Below are 26,756 nucleotides of genomic sequence, written 5' to 3' on the forward strand. Positions count from 1 at the left end.
TAACAGGAAATAAAAGCAAAAATAAGCAAATGGGACCTCATTAAACTTAAAAGCTTTTGCACAGCAAAGGAAACCATTAACAAAATGAAAAGACAACCTATGGAACGGGAGAAAATATTTGCAAATGATATGATCAACAAGGGGTTAATATCCAAACAGTTCATACACTGCAATATCAAAAACAAACAAACAAACAATCCAATCAAAAATGGGCAGAAGACTTGAATAGACATTTTTTTGTTTCCAAAGAAGACACACAGATGGCTAACAGGCACATGAAAAGATGCTCAACATCGCTAATTATTAGGGAAATACAAATCAAAAGCACAATGAGATATTACCTCACAACTGTCAGAATGGCTATCATGAAAAAGTCTATAAAAAACAAATGTTGGAGAGGATGTGGAGAAAAGGAAACCCCCGAACACTGTTGGTGGGAATGTATTAGTGCAGCCAATAGGGAAAGGGTCCTTAAAAAAATTAAGGAGGTTCCTTAAAAAAATTAAAAATAGAATTACCATATGATCTAGTGATTACACTCCTAGGTATATATCGGGAAAACACTAATTCAAAAAGATACATTCACCCCAATGTTCATAGCAGCACTATTTACAGTAGTCAAGACATGGAAGCAACCCAAGTGTCCATCAACAGATGATTGGCTTAAGAAGATGTGGTATATATATACAGTGGACTATTACTCAGCCATAAAAATGAATGAAATACTGCCATTTGCAGCAACAGGTATGGACTTAGAGAATATTATGTTTAGTGAAATAAGTCAGAGAAAGACAAATACTATATCACTTATATCCGGAATCTAAAAAACAATACAAATAAATTTACATACAAAATAGAAACAAACTCATAGACACAGGAGAAAAAACTTACGGTTGCTGAAGGAAAGAGGGAAGGGGGGAGGCACTAATTAGGGGTCTGGGTTTAACAGATATACAAGCTACTATATATGAAATAGATAAGCAACAGGAATTTACTGTATAGCAAAAGGAACTCTACCCATTACCTTGGAATAATGTATAATGAAATATAATTCACAAAAATACTGAGTCACTGTGCTGTTCACTTGAAACTAACACAATATTGTGAAGCAACTATACTTTAATTAAAAAAAAAATAGTATGTGCTTCCCTTGCATCCATTTTGTTTTACTCCAGTGACTGCATTTTCATATTAGTAATATTAATTTTTACATTCACTATTTTCAAGTGGTTCACATTTCCAAAATATTATCTTTTTTTGGAAAATGTTTATGCTTATTTAAAATTTTTGATTTTGATGTTTCATTCATCCATCTGAAAAAAAAGAAATAGAAAATATAAAGGAAAAAAAATGTGAGCATACAAGAAGATGTATTAATATCCCTATAATAAGAATCCAAAATTAAGGGAAATAGAAGTAATAAAGGAGGAAAATATTTGAAGAAATAATGATTAAGAATTTTCTCATATTCAAGAAAGAGAAGAGACCTTCAACTTATTGTATTCGTATAATGAAAAACATCAATGTTGAAAAAAATATCCTTAACCAGACACAGAGTAGTGAAATTTAAGAACACAATTCAACTAAAGTATGCACATTCTTTTCAACTGTACACAAAAAAGACAATATACAAAAATAAAGGATTTTTGTACACCAGCAATTAACAACAAAAATAGTTGAAACTATAGTTTAAAATTGAATCCAAACAAGTGAATTATCTGGGGATACATTTAACAGTATATGTGAGAGATCAATCAGGCTCCTGGTCAAAAAAACTATGTGTGGTTTTTCAGACCCAACCTTAGGCAATTACAAAGGCATTACCTGGCTGGTCCCATGAGGAAGACCTGTCTTCTCCACACTAGATTTGGTGCACTGTTAGCACACTGCAGTCTCTGAAGGTAGTTACAGCAAGAACTCTTGCCCCTCTGGCTGGCCATGTTACGCATCTCTGCATTCCTTGCCCAGGCACCTCCACTTGGAGGTCTCCTTGTAAGGGAAACTTGAAGACATTTTTCTCCACTCTCAGTAAGTATTCAGTACTTTTCCACTCCTCCTACTTTCCCCTTCCTTTCCCACTGTACCCAGCTCTGTAAAATAGTAGGAGTCTTTTATTCAGGACTCTCTCAACAGTGTAATTATCCCTTGCAATGGCCTCTTATGTGCTAATCCACCTGAGTAGTTTCTTGAGGGAAAATGGAACAGGAGGCAATGGGCACCTTTTCTGCTTTTAGACTCTTGCTTGTACTATGGCAGTAAGTGATTAAAGGCTTGACTGTCGTTTGTTTTCACCTTTGGCTTGTTGCTTTAAATGCCTATTCTGACACCTGGAAATGCAGCTCTCTCTTCAGCTCAGCTGAGTCCCTGACAATGTCTTTAACACTTGTACACTGAAAACTACAAACATTCTTGAGAGAAATTAAAGAAAGAGACATGTTATATTCAGGAACTGGAAGAATCAACATTTTGAAGATACCATGTCTCAATAAGTAATCTATAAATTCCTAGTGATCTCAGAATCCCAGTAAAACGTTTTTGGAAACAAAAACAAATTTGAAAAGTCTATTAGTCAAATGATTTGAAATAAAAAAAACAAAGTTGAAAGATTTGTATCTGACTTAGATATAGTATTCAAGAGAGTGTGGTTTTTAAATAAGAACAGGCATATATATTAATGGAACAGAAGGGAGATTCCAGATAGACCCACATACAAACGGTCAAGTGATTGTTTTATTCTTTCCCAGATTTTTTCTAACATTTCACGCTGAAATGATTTTTAACTTCCAGAAGAGTTGAAAATAGAGCACTGACATTTCCCAAAACCCTTCACCCAGCTTTCCATAATGTTAACGTTTTACATAATCATGGCAAATTTGCCAAAATCAAGAAGTTAATATTGGTAAAATACTAGTAACTAAGCTATTGACTTTACTTGGATTTCATCAGTTTTTCTACATTTTTTTTTGTTCCAGATGCAAACCAGGATACCACACCGAATTTAGTTTTCATGTCTCCTTGGTCTCTTGCAATCTGTGACAGTGTCTCTGTCTTTCCTTGTTTTTCACGATCTTGACACTTTTGAAGAGTGCCTTAGATTTCTCCCTCCTTACCTGAGAAATCACAGGAAAACTCAATCCTTTAATCTATTTAAGTCAAGTTTGTTCTACCACTGAATGTTATATATTTTGAGATTTTTCATTATGATTATTGATAAAAAAATTATTGGAAGTCATTTCATTAGGTTAAAAATATTTTACCAAATATTTTACCTCATGTCTTTGTGAGATTTCCTTTATCTCTTGCCAGGAAGTTATCATTTTTGCTCAAGCCAAAGTACAGAATATTAAATCATTTTCATCTTTACCATCTAATTAACCAACTGTTCAACTGCACATTGCCATTTCTCTTCCAACATCTCAAGTTTTAACTAGAATAAAAATTAAAACAATCTATATTTTCAAATTTTTCCAATATCTTTTGCTCAAGTTCTTTACTTTCAAAAGGTTATGCTTATAGAGATGTCAAAATTGTATAGCTACATAATTAATACCGTGTTAATTTGTATAAAGTCATTGTTGAATTACTTTCTCTTCTATTGTAGTAACATTATTCTATTGTCATATATTTTGAGTAGATAAGCACTTTGTTTTTCTTAGTTAGTGGAGTTTTGTTGGGTATAGAAAACAATGTAAATATTTATTCTAGTGGCATATGTAAAGAGAGATGCAGTTTTTTACAATAGCTCAAACTACCTTGATTGGGAAGGTATAATGGGAAATTTTACATATCTACAGAAGATTTGTTATTTTTAATACTCCATTTTATTCTGATTTTATTTCTAATTTTTTAACTTTATGAAAAGTGTGTTCACAAGGTTGACAAAATGAGGTTAAAAACAGAAGGTTAAAAAAATTTACTCAATTAAACAGATATTCTACTTTTTCTACAAAGATTACCTTTTCTGAGTGCTGAAATCTATAAATAAAGCTTTTGAAATGCTTCACTTATGTTTCTGGCATTAAAACCAGTACAGAATTCAAATTAAATGCTCCAATAAACAAGGCTCTAATTATTTTACCTGACTGCATATTCAAGTAATACTTCTTGTATTATTAAAGTTTCACTATCCATTTTTCTTTTATAATTCATTTTGTAACTCATATAGGTATTGACATACAAGCAAATCAATAGGTTAGGAAAATATATTTTTTATTCATGCTAACTATAATATTTTTTAGTTTAAATATGAATCTCATAATGCAACCATCACCACATCACCACTCTGTAATTCCAGAATATTTTCATCACCACCGTTAGAAAATGTACCTATTAGCAGCCACTGCCTCTTTCTTCTTCCCCTCTGTCCCTGGAAACCATTAACATATGCTCTGTTTTTAGGGAAATGCCGATTCTGACTTTACGTATAAATGGAATCACACAATAAGCATTTGTGTCTGGCTTCTTTCCAATGTTTAAATGTTTAAAGATTCAGCCATGATGTGGCATATATTCACACTCCAGTTTTAGGTCTGAATACTATTCCAATGTATAGATAGACTATATTTTATTTATCTTTTAATCAGTTAATGGACATTTTGGGTTGTTTCCATTTTTTGGTTATCATGAATAAAGCTGCCATAAACATTCATGTACAAGTTTTTATGTGAACATGTTTTCAATTTTGAGGGGTATATACCTAGGAGTTGAATTATTGAATCATATGCTAATGCTATGTCTGACTTATTGAGGGACTGCTAAAAATGTTTTCCTAAGTGGTTGCAATCTTTTATATTCCCACCAGCTCTGTATGACTGTTTCAATTGCTATATATCCTCACCAACACTTGTTATTGTCTGTCGCTTAATTAAAGTCATTCTAGAGAAAGTGAATTTTATCTCCTTGCCATTTTGATTTACATTGCACAGATAACTAAAGATGCTGAGAGTCTTTTCATGTGCTTATTTGCCATTTGTGTACCTTCTTTGGGGGAAATTCTATTCAAATCCTTGGCCCATTTTTAAATTGAATTTTTTTGTCTTTTAAATGTTGAGCTTTTAATAAGAATTCTTTATATAATGCAAAAACCTTATGTGAGACGTGATGTTTTCCATGAAATTTGGGATTTTTCAGCAATTTTTTCTTCAAATAGTCATTCTGCCTTTTATCTCCTCTCCTTCCAGAAATCCTATTATGTGTCTGTTACTACCTTTTATGATGTCCCACAGGTCTCTGAGTTCACCTTTCTTCATTCTTTTTTCTTCTCTTCTAACAGACTGAATAATTTCAGTTAACCAATCTACAAGTTCATTGATTTTTCTCTTCTGTCTGCTCAAATCTGCTGTTGAGTTCCTTTGGTAAATTTTTTCATTTCAGTAATTAAACTTTACAACATCCAGAATTTCTATTTGATTCTTTGTCATCTCTTGGCTGATGTTCTCTATTTGTTGAGACAGCATTCTCATTTTTTAATTCTTTAGACATGTTTTCTTTAGTTCTTTTAGCATACTCTAAAAAATTGATTTTAAACATTTGTCTAGTAATTCCTATGCCTGGACATCCTCAAGGACAATTTCAATTAACTGCCTTTTTTGCTCCTATGTATGAGCCATGCTTTTTTTCGTTTGTTTATTTGTTTTGGTATATTTCTTAATTTTTGATTGAAAACTATACATGCTATGTAATATAAATTGGCAACTCTGGAAAGTATATTCTTTCTCTTCCCTAGAGTTTGTTTTTGTTGCTCTTTGCTGTTTGTTTCCTGATATGATTCTGTAAGTTCTGTGTTGTCATTCATGGACACTGATGTGTTTGATTGATTAGCTTAGGGGTCAGCTAATGTTTCCACAGATATTTCCTTAAATGTCTGAAACCAATAATTCAACCAATCTTTGCCGAGGGATTTTGCATGAGTATTGGTGTATGTCTTTACACTTCACCAGCCATTTTACTTTACCTTAGCCTTTACTTCTTGATTGAGCAGAGCCTCAAGATTTTATCTAGAGATAAAAGCTTAAAGCTTTCTTAGGTCTTTCCTAAGCTTGTGCTCAGTCGTGATATGCACATGGTCCTATGACGCAAGTGACCTTCCAGATTCTCAGGAATATTTCATAGCATTTCTAAGCCTTTATGAACATCTCATTCTCCAGCTCTTTCTTTCAAGTTTATCTATAATTTGCTATAGCTGTTATCCACTGCTCCAGGAAGCCACAGAGTTAAAACAACTGATTTCAATGGTTTTTGATAGTGATCCCATGGAAACATATTTTTGAACTGGGTAAGTTCTGAGTCAGGTCAAATAAATCAGCTTTGCAAGTGGGTTTTCCCGGGAAATTTAAAATAATGACAATTATCTGAGAATGAGGCTTTGAAAAAGCTTCAGTCGCATTCTGACCCCTCAGGTGGCTGCCAGGCTCCTGGCTTTTATCTTGATTGTGGGACTGTTAGTTTTTAAAGCTACTGCACAACCTTGGGGAAATAAGAATAGAGTCAGTTAAAATGCTACAAACCTTGTTGTTCTTACAGAGATTTCAGCCATTTTTCTTGGACTAAATGCTTCTCATTTGCTGCACGTCTTTGGTCAATTTTCAGAAGTCTGAAAAAGTTAATTCTAAAAATTCTGTCCAGTGTTGTCATTGATTTTATGGAGGAGAGAATTTCCAGTGGTCCTCTCTCTGCCATTTCCCAGATGTCACTTTGTTGTTACTTTTAAGTGTCAATATAACTTACATGTCAGCTTTCAGTAGGTATACAATATACTACCACAACCACATGATAAGAAAATTCAAGTTGTAGTAGGGCATATTATAAAAAATATGCCTATAATGTTTATCTAAACTGTTGATTTTCCAGTTTTATAAACCTTTCTTACAAAATAAAATATAACTGTGCAAGTGTTAAAATCATGCCTACTTAATGTATACAGAATCCAATACTAGTGAGAAAATTGGATAATTTTACATTCTACTGATATGGAAAATAATTAGTGGTAGATAATTCAGAGTTAAAATGTTAGATATATAGGCACACAAAATATATTGTCTATTTTGGAAATCATATTAGATCTGGAAAGAGCAGACTGGAAAGAGGCTTAGAGATTTTGAGTTTGTTCAAGAAACGCTTTATTATTAGGACTCACTATAATGTCTGAAGTCCCTAAATTACAACTCTTCATTCTTTCTTGTTGAAGAGGAGGCAGCACCAGTAATTCTCTCATGCCTATCTCTTTCATAGCTAAACTCATATCAGTAACCTGTTAGGAAGCAATTAATTCTTTCTCATGTATATCCCCTAAATTACTGAGTTGTTTATCAAGCCCTTTAACATGACATTGCTTAGAACTCTCAATCTTGCCATTATTACATGTAATATTCAATATTCTGGCTTGTCTTCTCACTGATGTCAGAGTGAGACTCTTCAATCATCTTCATTAAGTAGCAATTATCTATCTGCATAGATAGATGACCTGCAGATTTTGCATAGTCATATTATTTTTCAAAAATAATTCCTCCAGACTACCTCAGGTAGGTCATGAGGAAGTTCTTTTAGATATTAACATAATGTTTATGTTATCTTGTGTCAAATTACATGACGGGGTCTACCAGCCCCCTTAAGACACACTTTGAGACTAGAGAATGCTGATATAATACATTACCAACACACTAATATATCATTTAGTTCTAGGGCATCTCCTGATGATTTTTCATGAGAAAGCTTGTCAATAACAAATACAACAGTATTTTCTTTTTCTTCCTTTCCTTCTCTAGCCCCTATGTCCAAAGACCTCTGCTGTGATTCTGTTTGAGGGTGTCAGGGGAGAAGAAATTTTCCTCTACCTTTTTTGGTTCTTCTATCTGATCTAAGCATATATTGACATGAGACAGATTAACAAGAAAATCAAACGAAAGTTTAATAACATGAATTCTAATGTCTATGTTGAGGCAGTACTATTTATGTCCCAGTTATTGCCCATGGCTTTAACAAAATAGCTTCTTTGGAACCAATATGAAAACCAACCCTCTTTGATCTCTGTGGTAGGCAGAATAAATGCTTATAAAAAGATGTTCATTTCCTAATTCACAGAACTTTTGAATATGTTAAAGTTATATGTCAAAAAGGAATTAAAGTTGAAGAGGAAATTAAGGTTGTTATATTAGCTGATCTTAATAGCTGAGGATTATAGCCTGGGAGAAAGCCTCTCAGATAGCTCTGAGGAACTGTTCCAAAGAGGTGAGGGAGGAGCCAGAATATATAGGAACTTTTGCTGAAAAATAAAACATGTAGTTGAATGTCAAAAGATTACTACTAATCACAAAGAAACCCAGATATCTCAGGTTAATGATTTTACTGCTTTTCTACATATGGGAAGATGCAAGAGTGTGGGATCATTGAAATTATTCCTTTGATATGCATCTTAACCACTATGGCCAGTATCCTGTTTACATACTTACACCATGGGGTCAGCTGCCTGCTCCGGTTGATGGCTTGAAAGCAGGCAACATTTCTTGTTTACTGGAATGGCAGGTAACATTCTTTGTTTACTAAAATGGCGGACAACATTCTTTGTCCACAAACCATTTTAATCACGTGAGTTCTGGGAAACAGAGGAGGGAAACAGAAGAGTGAGTCAGAGAGACATGAAATAAGAAGAATCATCATTTATGACCTTGAAGATGAAGGAAGGAAGCCTTGAGGCAAAGAATGTAGGAAATTCTAAAAGTTAGGAATGGCCTTCAGCTGACAACCAGAAACTAGACAGGGACATAGGTACTACATTTTCAAGAAACTGAATTCTGACAACAACATTAACAAACAGAAAACAGATGTTTCCCTAAGCCTCTAGAAAAAAAAAAATGCATCCCTCTCCATACCTTACTTTTAACCCAGTGAGATTCATGTAAGACTTTCGACATACAGAACTGCAAGACAATACATTTGTTGTTTTAAGCCACTAAATTTGTATTAATTTCTTTTCATAGCAATAGAAATCTAACTCAAACCCAGACATAAAACACCAGTCTGAACTGGAAGATAAAGTGGATCTGTTGACTTTGTCCCATTTCTCTCTTCTCTACCAATGTAAAAACCCTTTTACTTAACCTGGGTCAACAAGTTCATAGATGTGTCTAGGAGTGGACATAGTTTAGAATCCCACTATGTTCTTTCCTAGGTAACAACATTCTAATATGAAGAGTGGAGCCTCAGCTTTGTCTACTCATTTCCTAATTATGATTTTTACACTTCATGGAAAAGTCTGTAAGTTTTACTTATTGGTAACTACAACAGAAGTCTTTATAGCTTTTATTGCTAAATGGCTTCTGGACTAACATTTTACTGATGACCATAATTTAGTTTTGCTCAGTACACTCATAGGTTGAAAAAATTTAGCATATTTTAACACACAGGCACTTATGGAAGATACAAGAGGCTTAGTGTGACTTAAATGTTAGTTTTTGAATCTATTTTCAAGAAGAGAAAATAAAATAGCTATATTCAGCATTGAGAATTACTTTCCTTCCTAATCCCAAAAGATACTTTATATGAATATATTTATTTATATTACATAAAATATATATTCTTACCCAACTGCACCCAATAACCATTATGTCATGTAAATATTCTAAATTGGTCTTGGTCCAGGGAAAAATATGATTATTAGTTTCTAAGGACACTTCTGGTCTAAAAGAATTCATAAGGATGTTCTTAAGATTATGGCATTTCTAAATAATATTGGCAATTCCTCAAATTTCATCATTCATAGAATCTGACTTGTATTCAAATCATGCATAGAATTTAAATTGTTAAATGGTATGTATTAGTTAGTAAAACAGCTTGAATTTATATAGTATGAAAAACATAGGAAGCTGTGCCTCTTTTCCCCTGACTGATTATAGTAAAATGTGAGAGGAGAGAGATAAATTGAAGGAATTGTTAAACAACAAAACAAAACAAAACCAGAATTTGAAGTTTGGGAAAATTATCAGCCTATCCATATTGCAAAAAAAAGAAAAGTGTGCTCTAGAAAGAATATCAAGGGTACGGTGGAAAATCATTTGATAAAGAGGTCATGGGCACAACTCATGGCATCCAAGCCATCTCTGCAGAAGCTAGGATGCACAGGTCTAAAAATCAAGGGGTGGAAATGGAAGCGGCACCACCTACCATTACCCCTCATAATAGAAAAATTTTACTATTACCCACTAGTATATTTCTTTCTGTCCCTGGCCCTTATGCTTTGCTGGTATAGCATTCTAAGTTCCAAAGGGAGAAATGATCCCACCAGGAGACACAAGTCATTCCATTAAATTGGAAGTTAAGACTACAACCTGGCCACTTTGGGTTCCCAGTTCTTCTAAATCAACAGGCAAAGAAGGGAGTTACAGTGCTGGCTGGGGTGACTACTACTGTCTACACGGAGCAATTGGACTGCTACTCCACAATGGAAGAAAGGAAGACTATACAGGATATCCCCAAGGACATCTCAAAGTATTACCATGTCCTGTGATTAAAATCAACTCGAACCAGGTAGGACTACTAATGGTCCAGTTCCTTCAGGAATGAAGATTTAAGTCACCTAACCAGGTAAAGAACCATAATCAGAGGAGGGCCTTGCTGAAACTAAAGATGATACAAATGAATAAAGGAAGAAGATAGCCAGAAATAACAGCTATAACCATTTGACCAGTTATAAGGACTGATATTTTTTACAAGTATTTCCTCCTTATTTTGTTATAAATATGTTTCCATGCCTATGTCTGTCTATCTATCTACATCTATCTATCTATACATTTAGCTGATATATATATTTGTTTGAATACTACATATATAAATATATATATAAATGATATTAAGCAAAATCTTATTTTTCTCCCTCTATTATATTCTTATCATGTAACATAAGGTGTACTGACTTTATGTCATAGTATTTTTTAAGTATTGTTAACTTTACATAATAGTATTTAAGTACAGGATATCAAGGAAAAGAGTAAACATCATCCAAGGTCTTTGCATCCTCTTCTGGGACAAGAGTACATTTTTTGGTTGTATGCAGGATAGTTATATCATGATAGTCAAAAGTATGACCTTGTTATTCTCTTTATTTGGAGATTAAGTATGGTTTAAAGAGCTGCATATGGTTGCCAAGTTGACAAGGGGTGGATTTGTGTTGGTAAATTTTATGTGTCAACTTATCTGGACCACAGTGCCCAGATATTTGGTTAAATACACTTCTGGGGGTTTTTGTTAGGGTTATTTTAGATAAGATTTAAATTGGTGAACTTTGATTAAAGTAGATTGGTCTCTATAATTTGGGTGGACCTCATTCAGTGAGTGGAAGGCCTGAATAGAACAAAAGAGTGATCTCCCACAAGTGAGATGGAGTTCTCCACAGTCCACCTTTAGAATTTAACTGCAACATTGACTCTTCCTGGTTTTACAGCAGACCACTTTTGAACTCAAACTGACAATTTCCAGAGTCTCCAGCCTGCCAGCCAGCCCCACCAAATTTTGGACTGGCCGTGCCGCCACAATCACATGAGCTAATTACCTATATATGCTATTGTAATTTTTTTTCCTCCAAAGAACCCTGACTAACACACTAATACAGAAGCTGAACTGAATTGTGTAAGAATAAATAAGACTATCAGATGCTCAAAATTTGACATATTGAGAAATGTATAACATAATTTAGAAAAAAATGTCCAGTAATCAGCATTATCTAATGTACAAAACAATTATAAATGATTTTTAGGCAATAACTTTGACAAACTATTTTGTAACACAAATTTCATAAGTTTGTGTGTGTGTGTTAGTTTCTGCTTTATAACAAAGTGAATCAGCTATACATATACATATAACCCCATATCTCCTCCCTCTTGTGTCTCCCTCCCACCCAATCCCACCCCTCTAGGTGGTCACAAAGCACCGAGCTGATCTCCCTATGCTATGCAGCTGCTTCCCACTAGATATCTATTTTACATTTGGTAGTGTGTATATGTCCATGCCACACTCTCACTTCGTCACAGCTTACCATTCCCCCTCCCCGTGTCCTCAAGTCCATTCTCTACGTCTGCATTTTTATTCTTGTCCTGCCCCTAGGTTCTTCAAAACCATTTTTTTTTGATTCCATATATATGTGTTAACATACAGTATTTGTTTTTCTCTTTCTGACTTCACTCTGTATGACAGACTCTAGGTCCATCCACCTCACTACAAATAACTCAATTTTGTTTCTTTCTATGGCTGAGTAATATTCCATTGTATATATGTGTCACTTCTTTATCCATTCATCTGTCAATGGATACTTAGGTTGCTTCCATGTCCTGGCTATTGTAAATAGAGCTGCAATGAACATAGTGGTGCATGACTCTTTTTGAATTATGGTTTTCTCAGGGTATATGCACAGTAGTGGGATTGCTGGGTAATATGGTAGTTCTATTTTAAATTTTTTAAGGAACCTCCATACTGTTCTCCATAGTGGCTGTATCAATTTACATTCCCACCAACAGTGCAAGAGGGTTCCTTTTTCTCCACACCCTCTCCAGCATTTATGGTTTGTAGATTTTTTGATGATGGCCATTCTGACTGGTGTGAGGTGATATCTCATTGTAGTTTTGATTTGCATTTCTCTAATGATTAGTGATGTTGAGCATCCTTTCATGTGTTTGCTGGCCATCTGTATGTCTTGTTTGGAGAAATGTCTATTTAGGTCTTCTGCCTTTTTTTGGATTGGGTTGTTTGTTTTTATTATATTGAGCTGCATGAGCTGCTTGTATATTTTGGAGATTAATCCTTTGTCAGTTGCTTCATTTGCAAATATTTTCTCCCATTCTGAGGGTTGTCTTCTTTCTTGTTTATGGTTTCCTTTGCTATGCAAAAGTTTTTAAGTTTCATTAGGTCCCATTTGTTTATTTTTGTTTCTATTTCCATTTCTCTAGGAGGTGGGTCAAAAAGGATCTTGCTGTCATTTATGTCATAGAGTGTTCTGCCTATGTTTTCCTCTAAGAGTTTGATAGTGTCTGGCCTTACAATTAGGCCTTTAATCCATTTTGAGTTTATTTTTGTGCATGGTGTTAGGGAGTGTTCTAATTTCATTTCTTTATATGTAGCTGTCCAGTTTTTATAGCAGCACTTATTGAAGAGGCTGTCTTTTCTCCATTGTATATTCTTGCCTCCTTTATCAAAAAAAAGTTGACCATAAGTGCGTGGGTTTATCTCTGGGTTTACTATCCTGTTCCATTGATCTATATTTCTGTTTTTGTGCCAGTACCATGAGGTCTTGATTACTGTAGACAAGTAGTATAGTCTGAAGTCAGGGAGCCTGATTCCTCCAGCTCCGTTTTTCTTTCTCAAGATTGTTTTGGTTATTCAGGGTCTTTTGTGCTTCCATACAAATTGTGAAATTTTTTGATTTAGCTCTGTGAAAAATGCCATTGGTAGTTTGATAGGGATTGCACTGAATCTGTAGATTGCTTTGGGTAGTATAGTCATTTTCACATTGTTGATTCTCCCAATCCAAGAACATGGTATATCTCTCCAACTGTTTGTATCACTTTTAATTTTTTTCATCAGTGTCTTATAGTTTTCTGCATGCAAGTCTTTTGTCTCCTTAGGTAGGTTTATTCCTAGGTATTTTATTCTTTTTGTTGCAATGGTAAATGGGAATGTTTCCTTAATTTCTCTTTCAGATTTTTCATCATTAGTGTATAGGAATGCAAGAGATTTCGGTGCATTAATTTTGTATCCTGCTACTTTACCAAATTCATTGATTAGCTCTAGTAATTTTCTGGTGGCATCTTTAGGATTTTCTATGTATAGTATCATAACATCTGCAAACAGTGACAGCTTTACTTCTTTTCTGATATGGATTCCTTTTATTTCTTTTTCTTCTCTGATTGCTGTGGCTAAAACTTCCAAAACTATGTTGAATAATAGTGGTGAGAGTGGACAACTTTGTCTTGTTCCTGATCTCAGAGGAAATGGTTACAGCTTTTCGCTATTGAGAACGATGTTGGCTTTGTGTTTGTCATATATGGCCTTTATTATGGTGAGGTAAGTTCCCTCTATGCCTACTTTCTGGAGGGTTCTTATCATAGATGGGTGTTGAATTTTGTCAAAAGCTTTCTCTGCATCTATTGAGATGATCATATGGTTTTTCTCCTTCAATTTGTTAATGTGGTGTATCACATTGATTGATTTGCATATATGGAAGAATCCTTGCATTCCTGGGATAAACCCCACTTGATCATGGTGCGTGATCCTTTTAATGTGCTGTTGGATTCTGTTTGCTAGTATTTTGTTGAGGATTTTTGTATCTATGTTCATCAGTGATATTGGCCTGTAGTTTTCTTTCTTTGTGACATCTTTGTCTGGTAATGGTATCAGGGTGATGGTGGCATTGTAGAAGGAGTTTGGGAGTGTTCCTCCCTCTGCTATATTTTGGAAGAGTTTGAGAAGGATAGGTGTTACCTCTTCTTTAAATGTTTGATAGAATTCTCCTGTGAAGCCATCTGGTCCTGGGCTTTTGTTTGTTGGAAGATTTTTAATCACAGTTTCAGTTTCAGTGCCTATCATTGGTCTGTTTATATTTTGTATTTCTTCCTGGTTCAGTCTCAGAAGGTTGTGCTTTTCTAAGAATTGTCCATTTCTTCCAGGTTGTCCATTTTATTGGCATATAGCTGCTTCTAGTAATATCTCATGATCCTTTGTATTTCTGCAGTGTCAGTTGTTACTTCTCCTTTTTCATTTTTAATTCTATTGATTTGAGTGTTCTCCCTTTTTTTCTTGATGAGTCTGGCTAATGGTTTATCAATGTTGTTTATCTTCTCAAAGAACCAGCTTTTAGTTTTATTGATCTTTGCTATTGTTTCCTTCATTTCTTTTTCATTTATTTCTGACCTGATCTTTATGATTTCTTTCCATCTGCTAACTTTGGGGTCCTTTTGTTCTTCTTTCTCTAATTGATTTAGGTGTAAGGTTAGGTTGTTTATTTAAGATATTTCTTGTTTCTTGAGGTAGGACTGTATTGCTATAAACTTCCCTCTTAGAACTGCTTTTGCTACAGCTCATAGGTTTTGGGTTGTCGTGTTTTCACTGTCATTTTTTTCTAGGTATTTTTGATTTCCTCCATGATCTTTTGGTTATTTAGTAGTGTATTGTTTAGCCTCCGTGTGTTTTTAGTTTTTTACAGATTTCTTCCTGTAAATGATATCTAGTCTCATAGCATTGTGGTCGGAAAAGCTATTTGATATGATTTTAATTTTCTTAAATTTACGAAGGCTTGTTTTGTGACCCAAGATATGATCTATCCTGGAGAATGTTCCATGAGCACTTGAGAAGAAAGTGTATTCTGTTGTTTTTGGATGGAATGTCCTATAAATATCAATTAAGTCCACCTTGTTTAATGTGTCATTTAAAGCTTGTGTTTCCTTATTTATTTTCATTTTGGATGATCTGTCCATTGGTGAAAGCGGGGTGTTAAAGTCCCCTACTATGATTGTGTTACTGTCAATTTCCTTTTTTATGGCTGTTAGCATTTTCCTTATGTATTGAAGTGCTCCTATGTTGGGTGCAAAAATATTTACAATTGTTATATCTTCTTTTTGGATTGATCCGTTGATCATTATGTAGTGTCCTTCTCTGTCTGTTGTAATAGTCTTTATTTTAAAGTCTATTTTGTTTGTTATGAAAATTGCTACTCCAGCTTTCTTTTGATTTCCATTTGCATGGAATATCTTTTTCCATCCCTCACTTTCAGTCTGTGTCTGTCCCTAGGTCTGAAGTGGGTCTCTTGTAGACAGCATATATACGAGTCTTGTTTTTGTATCCATTCAGCCAGTCTATGTCTTCTGGTTGGAGGATTTAAGCCATTTACATTTAAGGTAGTTATTGATATGTATGTTCCTATTACCGTTTTCTTAATTGTTTTGGGTTTGTTATTGTAGGTCTTTTCCTTCTCTTGTGTTTGCTGCCTAGAGAAGTTCCTTTACCATTTGTCATAAAGCTAGTTTGGTGGTGCTGAATTCTCTTAGCTTTTGCTTGTCTGTAAAGGTTTTAATTTCTCTGTCGAATCTGAATGAGGTCCTTGATGGGTAGAGTAATCTTGGTTGTAGGTTTTTCCCTTTCATCACTTTGACTATGTCCTGCCACTCCCTTCTGGCTTGCAGAGTTTCTGCTGAAAGATCAGCTGTTAACCTTATGGGGATTCCCTTGTATATTATTTGTTGTTTTTCTCTTTCTGCTTGTAATATTTTTTCTTTGTATTTAATTTTTGATAGTTTGATTAATATGTGTCTTGACATGTTTCTCCTTGGATTTATGCTGTATGGGACTCTCTGCACTTCCTGGACTTGACTATTTCCTTTCCCATGTTAGGGAAGTTTTCAACTCTAATCTCTTCAAATATTTTCTCAGTCCCTTTCTTTTTCTCTTCTTCTTCTGAGACCCCTATAATTCGAATCTTGGTGTGTTTAATGTTGTCTCAGAAGTCTCTGAGACTGTCTTCAATTCTTTTCATTCTTTTTTCTTTATTCTGCAATATAGTAGTTATTTCCACTATTTTATATTCCAGGTCACTTATCCGTTCTTCTGCTTCAGTTATTCTGCTACTGATTCGTTGTAGAGAATTTTAAATTTCATTTATTGTGTTGTTCATCATTGTTTGTTTGCTATTCCCTTTAGTTCTTCTAGGTCCTTGTTATACATTTCTTTTATTTTCTGCATTCTATTTCCAAGATTTTAGATATCTTTACTACCATTACTCTGAATTCTTTTTCAGGTAGACTGCCTATTTCCTCTTCATTTGTTTCATCTGGTGGGTTTTTACCTTGCTCCTTCATCTGCTGTGTGCTTCTCTGTCTTCTCATTTTTCTTAACTTACTTTGTTTGGGGTCTCCTTTTCACAGGCTGCAGGTTTGTAGTTCCCATTGTGTTTGGTGTCTGCCCCCAGTGGCTAAGGTTCGTTCAGTGGGTTGTATAGGCTTCCTGGTGGAGGGGACTGGTGCCTGTGTTCTTGTGGATGAGGCTGGATCTTGTCTTTCTGGTGGGCAGGACTGCATCCAGTGTGTGTTTTGGGGTGTCTGTGACCTTATTATGATTTTAGGCAGCCTCTCTGCTAATGGGTGGGGTTGTGTTCCTGTCTAGCTAGTTGTTTGGCATAGGGTGTTCAGCACTGTAGCTTGCTGGTCGTCGAGTGGAGCTGGGTCTTAGCACTGAGATGGAGATCTCTGGGAGAGCTCTTGATGATTGATATTACGTGGAGCCAGGAGGTCTCTGGTGGACCAATGTCCTGAATTCGGCTCTCCCACCTCAGAGGCACAGGCCTGACGCCAGGTCGGAGCACCAAGACCCTGTTGGCCACACGGCTCAGAAGAAAAGGGAGAAGAAAAGAAAGAAAGAAAGAAAGAAAGAAAGAAAGAAAGAAAGGAAAGAAGGAAGGAAGGAAGGAAGGGAAAGAATGAAAGAAAGAAAGAAAGAAAAAAATAAAATAAAATGCCATAAAAGAAAATAAAGTTGTTAAAACAAAAATTTTTTTAATTATTAAAAATAAAAAATTAATAAGTAATTAAAAACATAGAAAGAAAGAAAGAAAGAAGAGAGCAACCTAACTAAAAAACAAATCAACCAGTGATAACAAGCACTAAAAACTATACTAAGAAAAAACCAAAAATGGACAGACAGAACCCTAGGACAAATGGTAAAAGCAAAGCTATACAGACAAAATCACACAAAGACGCATACACATACACATTCACAAAAAGAGAAACAGGAAAAATAAAAAAAAAAAAAATATATATACATATATATGTATATATATACGTATATATGTATATATATATGTATATATGTATATATATATATATATATATATATATATAAAGGAAGAGAGCAACCAAATCAATAAACAAATCTACCAATGAACATAAAAGTCAAAATACTAAACTAAGATAAACATAAAACCAGAAACAAATTAGATGCAGAAAGCAAACTCCAAGTCTACAGTTGCTCCCAAAGTCTACCACCTCAATTTTGGGATGATTCATTGTCTACTGAGGTATTCCAGAGATACAGGGTACATCAAGTTGACTGTGGAGATTTTATCTGCTGCTCCTGAGGATGCTGGGAGAAATTTCCCTTTCTCTTCTTTGTTCGTACAGCTCCTGGGCTTCAGCTTTGGATTTGGCCCCTCCTCTCCATGTAGGTCACCTGAGGGTGTCTGTAGCAGCTTATTAGGGGGCTCTGGCTCACTCAAGCTGGGGGGGAGGGAGGGGTACGGAATGTGGGGTGATCCTGCAGTGGCAGAGGCCGGCATGATGTTGCACCAGCTTGAGGCGCGCTGTGTGTTCTCCCGGAAGTTGTCCCTGGATCACGGGACCCTGGCAGTGCCAGGCTGCACAGGCTCCCGGGAAGGGAGGTATGGATAGTGACCTCTGCTTGCACACAGGATTCTTGGTGGCTGCTGTAGCAGCCTTAGCATTTCATGCCTGTCTCTGGTGTCCGCACTGATAGCCGTGGCCTGTGCCTGTCTCTGGAGCTCGTTTAGGTGGTGTTCTGAATCCCTTCTCCTTGTGCACCCCAAAACAATGGTCTCTTGCTTCTTAGGCAGTTCCAGACTTTTTCCCAGATTCCCTCCTGGCTAGCTGTGGCGCATTAGCCCCCTTCATGCTGTGTTCACACAGCCAACCCCACTCCTCTCCCTGGGGTCTGACCTCCGAAGCCGGAGCCTCAGCTCCCAGCCCCCACCTGCCCTGGCAGGTGAGCAGACAAGCCTCTCGGGCTGGTGAGTTCTGGTCAGCACTGATCCTCTGTGCGGGAGTGTCTCCACTTTGCCCTCTGCACCTCTATTGCTGCGCTCTCCTCCTTGGCTCCAAAGCTTCCCCTTCCGCCTCCCCCGTCCCTACCAGTGAAGGGGCTTCCTAGCGTGTGGAAACTTTTCCTCCTTCACAGCTCCCTCCCAGAGGTGCAGGTCCCGTCCCTATTCTTTTGTCTCTGTTTTTTCTTTTTTCTTTTGCCCTACCCAGGTACGTGGGGAGTTTCTTGCCTTTTGGGAAGTCTGAGGTCTTCTGCCAGTGTTCACTAGGTGTTCTGTAGGAGTTGTTCCACATATAAATGTATTTCTAAGGTACTTCTGGGGAGGAAGATGATCTCCATGTCTTACTCCTCTGCCATCTTGAAGGTTTCTTCACAAAGTTCATAAGTTTTATGAAGTAAACTAATCAGATAAGCAAATATTACTAGCTGTATAATATTAGTTCAGATACAGTAAAAAGTGGTTCATATAGATTAAGCCATGCTGAGATACATCATTTTCAAATTTTGAATTGCTACAACTTCAAAACACATTTCTATCTCCTTTGATTGTTTTAAAAATGACTTAGGTTGATTTAACTCATCATAGAAGGCAATATTCAATTATCTATGATTCCAGAAAACTGTATTTTATTAACTGATATGTTGAATAAATTGAGGAAGTAGAATGTCTGTTTACAGCCTCATATTTGTTATTATGGTTTGATATTTATTTGAATAAATAATAGCAATCCTGTGTGTTTGCACTGACTGAGTTTGTTCTAAAAATTTATAAATAACAGTGATAACTGTATGTAAAAGAAAACAACTCTTTTATTCCAGTTTAAATTTCAGCAATGGACTAATTTGAATTCAGGCTAGAACCAGTGGCAGTCTGCCAAAGCTATGAGAATATTTAAAAATCTTTCTTGCTGTTGTTTCAATTTGTATAGAATACACTATATATTAGTTATAAATATTATATATATACATATATTCTATATAGAGATTCATTTTTTAACACATAGAATTCCAGCATTTTAAATTGAAATAAATTATAGAACATAAATTTCATTGTATGGCATAATTCCCCTCAAAAAAGACAAGACAGGAAAACTCTTTTCTTGTTAAGATGGATGGCAATGAAAAGACATCAGAGGAGCTTTCATACTGAGAATTCAGTTCAATATCCATCACTTCCCCTATTTCCCGCATGAATTCTTAACACACACACACACACACACACACACACACACACACACACACACAGAAGTATCCTTGCAAATAAATTAAATGATGACAAGAATTACAGTTTCAGGGTTGACAATTTAGTTCCGTAATTGTTACGAATGTAAACAACAATTTAAATGTTTGAACAAATTAAACATATATTAAAGGCATGTTCAGTGTAAAAGGGGCTGGGGTGCAGGAGTTACTGAGGGGATAGAAGGAAAACATATAATAATCTTTTAAAATTTACCTTACGTCAATGCAGACATAGAGAATGGATTTGAAGACACGGTGAGGGGGAAGGGTAAGCTGGGATGCAGTGAGAGAGTGGCATGGACATATATACACTACCAAATGTAAAATAGATAGCTAGTGGGAAGCAGCCGCATAGCACAGGGAGAGCAGCTCAGTGCTTTGTGACCGCCTAGAGGGGTGGGATAATGAGGGTGTGAGGGAGATGCAAGAGGTAGGAGATATGGAGATATATGTATATGTATAGCTGATTCACTTTGTTATACAGCAGAAACTAACACACCATTGTAAAGCAATTATACTCCAATAAAGATGTTAAAAAAAATTACCTTATGTCTTAGAAACAGTGAATCATTCTATTTGTTACTATATTAATATCAACATAGTATCAATTAAATTGGTAGATATGTTAGAATTAGTTATTTATATCTCAGAATAAACATTTAAGGCTGACCTATTCTAAGTTTATCACACAAAATCAAAGATGCTCATGTCTTCTATATGTTATGCTGTTTGTTAAAAATTAGTTATGAGGAACAAATGTCTTAACTAATGCTTAATTTTAACACTAAGGCTTTCAAAGCCTAACAGTATAACACTTAGAATTGTTTTAAGCAGGGCTAGTTCATGTTGAAGCTTTTGGGCACTAAAGTCTCAGATTAATTGGTAGCCTTTAATAAGTCTTTTCCATCAATTCCCATTGGCTTAGTGGATGAAGAATTCTGCCTGCCATATCAGTAAACAAAGGATATTGTGGCCATCAAGCCATCAGCCACTGTAACCACCCCCAGCTGTGCACCCTGAGGGGATTCAGGATGGAGAAAAACAGGATACTGGCCTTAGATACTCAAATGCATATCAAAAAAATGATTTCAGTAAGCCCAGACTCTTGCATCTTCCCATACAAAGAAATGCACTAAATTCATTAACTTGAGATGTCTGGTTTTCTTTAATTAACAGTAATCTTTACCTGGTTTTTGTTGCAAAAACTCCTATACATCCTGGCTCCTCCCTTACCTCTTCAGAGCAGTCCCTTAGAGCTATCTGAGAAGCTGCCTCCTAGGCTTAAGTCCTCAGCAATGCCTACAAACAAAACATAATTTTCAATTTTTAGGTTGTGCCTTTTTTTCCAGTGGACAGTTTCAATATAGTACATTACTTTTATATGCCATGTGGTCTCCTGTAGTTTCACAACACAATTTAAATATTCAAATGGCTCTGACTGTTCAGATGCTGTGTGTGGAGAAAAACAAAAAACAAAAAAAAACCCCAAAACAAACCTCATATTGCAAAGCTAAACTTCCTTTCTTCCCTCCCTCCCTCCCTGATTTTCTCTCTCTTTCATCCTTGCTTTCTTTCTGGTGCTCTTTTTTTCCTTCTTCATTTTTTTTTTTAATCCTTATTACTTTAGTATAAAGTATAAAATTCATCATCTGGAATTCATAAATCTAAATTATATTGAAGCAAACAATCTCAAGTCCAGATATTTGAAAATTATATTACCAAACTACATGGAATGTATTTAATGATTCTTATTTTTCATATTTTAAAACTCTGGGGCAATATATCTTACTGGTTAAGAATAAGTGATTAACATGCATTAAGCATCTATTATGCCAAGCATGGTTCAATATGTCAATATTAATAATTGAACACTCAAGCCCTTTACATGAATTACTGCACTTAACAATTTTAAAAAACACATACTAGGAAACTGAGCCTTAGAAAGGCAACTTCTTCTAGCACACACAGATAAGTTTCTCCTTTAATCCTTCCAACAAGCCTATCATTAATTATTTTCATTTTAGAGTTAACAGATTTTGAAGAGTCTATAGAAGGGTAACTTTTTAACGTGATGCCTGCAAGGTCATAAATAAAGTAGAGCAGGTATTTGAATATATGTGTAATTCCAAACAACATGCCTGCCTTTTCCAACAATATATACAGAATGTAGTGTCTATTAACAATTATGTAAGCAATTAGCACTTTTTTAAAAAACACCAAGATTTATTTTTTCCAATTAAAATAATATAGACAATTGCATCAGTGAACTCCTTTACTGCAGACGACATATTTTCAGAAGATCTGTAAAAGTTTTATGATTTATGCAAAAATTTGTATATGCAAAAGAGGTAAGCTCTTTCCCTGCTTGTATAATACATGCCACCAACTATTCATTACTCAAAAGATCTTTTTGCTCTTTTCATGTGGAAAATAATTGAAAAATCTTGAGTATTTATCACGACAATGTGTGTTAAGTTTGAGATATCTCTCCCAAGACATTTTCATATTTTTCAAAATACACTCATGCAAATTACCATTTGAGAATGAGACAACATGTGGCAGCAATCAGTTCCATTATTAGCTCTGACTCAAGCAAAATGAGAGGCTGAGGTAGTCAGAATAGTCCACAAGGATATGGACATCAGTGGTGCGGTTATTTATGTAGACTTATGACTTGAAATGCACATGTAATTTTAGATAGAAAATGATCTTTAAAATATCACTATTATCATTGAAAATTTATAGCATAAAAAAAATAATGGATGACATCTTGGTAAAAATTAATTTCCATTATTCTTATGGACTGAATGTTTATACCTCTCTACCCCAAATCTATATGTTGAAACCATACTCCCCAGTGTGAAGGTATTAAGAGGTGGGACCTCTGAGAGATAAAGATTAAATGAATTCTTGAAGGTGGAGCTCTCATGAACGGGTTTAGAGCCCTTTTAAGAATCACAAGAGGGCTTCCCTGGTGGCACAGTGGTTGAGAGTCTGCCTGCCAATGCAGGGGACACGGGTTCGAGCCCTGGTCTGGGAAGATCCCACATGCCGTGGAGCAACTAGGCCCGTGAGCCACAATTACTGAGCCTGCGCGTCTGAAGCCTGTGCTCCGCAACAGGAGAGGCCGCGATGGTGAGAGGCCCGTGCACCGCGATGAAGAGTGGCCCCCGCTCGCCGCAACTAGAGAAAGCCCTCGCACAGAAATGAAGACCCAACACAGCTAATAAATAAATAAATTAATTAATTAAAAAAAAAAAAAAAGGATCACAAGAGAGTTTGCTTCCTCTCTTTCTGCCATGTGAGAACGCAGTGAGAAGTTGGCAGCCTGCAAAAAGGAAGATGGCTCTCATCAAAACCCAACCATGCTGGCACCTTGATTTCAGATTTCCAGCCTCCAGAACTATAAGAAATACATTTCTGTTGTTTATAAGTCATCCAGTCTATGGCATTTTGTTCTAGCAGCCCCAAATGACTAAGACAATAATTGTATTTATTTTAGATTTTGCTTTATGGGATTCATTTCAATATGGATCATCAATGTAGGCTAAAATTCATGGTGTACTTCTGAATGCTTTTCCTCTTTTTTTTCTACCTTTTATATGTTATGGAATTGGATAAAACCTTATTTGTCTTTATTTTTCCATTTTTCAAGACATTATTTATAAAGAATCTATGGAAGTTTCTTTTTAAGCTGATGTTTTACACACACACACACACACACACGCACACACATACACACACACACACCCCTATGTATAGGCCACCAGGTATTCTATCTCTAAATTTGTTGAAACAGTTGTGTTAGAAGACCTATGGAACTAGATATTTTATTTGTCCTAAAAGGAGCTTTGCTGCAAACAGGTAAGTGCCATTAACCTAAATAACCAAAGAGCATTGCTGTCATTTCGCAGAACTATAGTTGGAAAAACATTTAATTAATTCATTTTCCGAAAAGCATTTCTGAAATGTCACTACCAGAGCATTTGTTTCTTGAAAAGACTAAAAAGATATTGTTTCCCATAATACTTTTTTTTTTATGGTAGTGACTCCAGTTTCCAAGATAGCCTCAGAACTAATAACCTATTAAAGAGAATGTCTGCATTTATTCCAGGAAAGCTAAGAATAATTTTGAAACCCCAAACTCCCACTTCACACTCTTCAGTTTTTGGAGAATAAAGTGTTTTTTATTGTGTCCTAATAGGTACATGGATTTTTTTCTGAACAGCTTTTTGGGAATGTCTTGAGAAAATAAAAACTTCAAAGCTTTAAGGAACTGTTTATCATTGAAGATATAGCTCATTTTGCCTAGATGTGCTATCATAATAGATACATCAAGCACATGTACTATATACAAGTAACACAGTTTTGTAAGGAAATAAATTGTTGTTTTACAATTACTGTAATGTAGGAATCTAGCTGTTGCCTTAAAATACAGAACATTTTACAATACTAAATTGGGGAATTAATCTTGAGAAATATGCTTAAGGACACCTTGTCCATCTGACTATTTTTCTTTAATGATGAAAAAATAAGCATAATGTGTCATAAACAGATACTTAAAATTACAAAAACAGGGTTAAAACCCATTGTTCAGTAAGGAGTATATGACAGTGAAGGAAAACTATAAGATATGTTATATTTTTGTTATTTTTCCTAAATTTCTTGTTGTCTTTCATATGTTTTACTTCCTGTATCAATTCTTACTAAGGGCAAAGTAGGTAAAAAAAAATAAAGTTATTCAAATTTATTTTTCCTACAAGTCATCATGTGATTCTAACTGAGCTCTGTGTATAGAATTTCACTTGCTCTCCTGGAAGCATTATTTTTACCTCTATTTAATAAGAATTGTTTCCCAGTTTTGAATTTTCTCAGTACTCATTCATTCCTTCCTTTATCTCTTAAATATATATGAATTCATCCTTTACCATGCATGCTTTTCTTGTCTCAATTGCAGATTATGAATGACTTGAAATTCATGGTCTTATTATTCTAAAAGAACAATTATTGGATATTTCATACCCTTGTAATTAGTTATTTTGTATTGTATAAAAGTAAGACAAAAAGAAACAAAAAAAGATCTTACTAAGAAAATAATTCCTAAACAACCACACACCATGACTACCACCACCGCTAACAACAACAAGGTACTTTTTATTTATTTATTTGTTTATTTATTTATTTATTTATTTATTTATTTATGGCTGTGTTGGGTCTTCGTTTCTGTGCAAGGGCTTTCTCTACTTGTGGCAAGTGGGGGCCACTCTTCATCGCGGTGCGCGGGCCTCTCATTATCGCGGCCTCTCTTGTTGCGGAGCACAGGCTCCAGACGCGCAGGCTCAGTAGTTGTGGCTCACGGGCCCAGTTGCTCCGTGGCATGTGGCATCTTCCCGGACCAGGGCTCGAACCCGTGTCTCCTGCATTGGCAGGCGGATTCTCAACCACTGCGCCACCAGGGAAGCCCCAACAAGGTACTTTTTATGTGGGATACCATTTGAATTTAGGGCCTGATTCTATTAATATTCTTCTCTCTTTATTTAGCATAGAACACACTGCTTTGATGAGTGTATTAGTTCCTTCAGGTGGCACACAAATAATACATGCTGAGATGAAAATAAGTTTAAGGTATTAATGCCATCTGTTCCATAGAGATAAATTAACTGAAATTATGTTATCAGAAAGCCCTGTTTTATTATTTCTGTTATTAGAAACATGAAGAATTATTATTAACATCAGATAATGTTAATTATCAGAAGAAGATTGTAATATGTCACAAAGTCCTAGTAGTGCTTCCTTCTCAAATACTATCAGTGTACTCTTTCCCATTCCCATCACCACCACAATTTACTAGCCCATTTTTAATTCATACTTAGAAGTACTACAATTATAGAAATATCCTCAAAACTTAATACATGGATTCCAAAGTTACTTTTTATTCAAAATTCCAGCAAGAAGATTCTTCTCAAAAAATTTGCTTTGATCATGTCCTGTTACTCACAGTGGATATTTACAAACATAAAATTCAAACTACTCAGGCTGATGTTAAAAACCCTCTATAAATGTGTTTGAGGCAAGAAATGGCGATTCAGGTTGTTTTCAATTAATTATTCCACAAAAAAATTAGAATTAGAAAATTTTGAATAAACTTTTAATTTTTAACCAAATTTAGATTTACAAAAAGTATAAAAAATAGGACAGAGAGTTTTCATATAACCTTTGCCTTACTCTATTTGGGTGGCTGTAACAAAATACCATAGACTGGATACCTTATAAATAACAAAAATTTATTACTTGTAGTTCTGGAGGCTGAGAAATCCAAGATCATGGTATTGCCAGATTAGGTGTGGTAGCTGGTGAGGGCCTGCTTCCTGGCTCATAGATGACAACTTCTTACTATGTCTTCCCATGATAGAAGGTGATAGGGAGCTCTGTAAGGTCTCTTTTACAAAAGCAGTAATTCCATTTATGAGGGCATTACCTTCCTGCCCTAAGATCCTCCCAAAGGCCACAACTCCTAGTACACACAACTTTGGGGGTTAAGATTTCAAAATATGAATTTTAGGGAGACACATTCAGACCATATAGCACTCCTCCTTTTCTCCTGTTGTTACATCTTATATCTATGATGCACTTGTCAAAGCTAAGAAACTGACACAAGTTTCAACACTATAAACTTCAGACTTTATCTGAATTTCACCAGTTTTCTACCA

The sequence above is a fragment of the Balaenoptera acutorostrata genome, chromosome 3 (genome assembly GCF_949987535.1).
Source record: "Balaenoptera acutorostrata chromosome 3, mBalAcu1.1, whole genome shotgun sequence".
NCBI lineage: Eukaryota > Metazoa > Chordata > Mammalia > Artiodactyla > Balaenopteridae > Balaenoptera > Balaenoptera acutorostrata.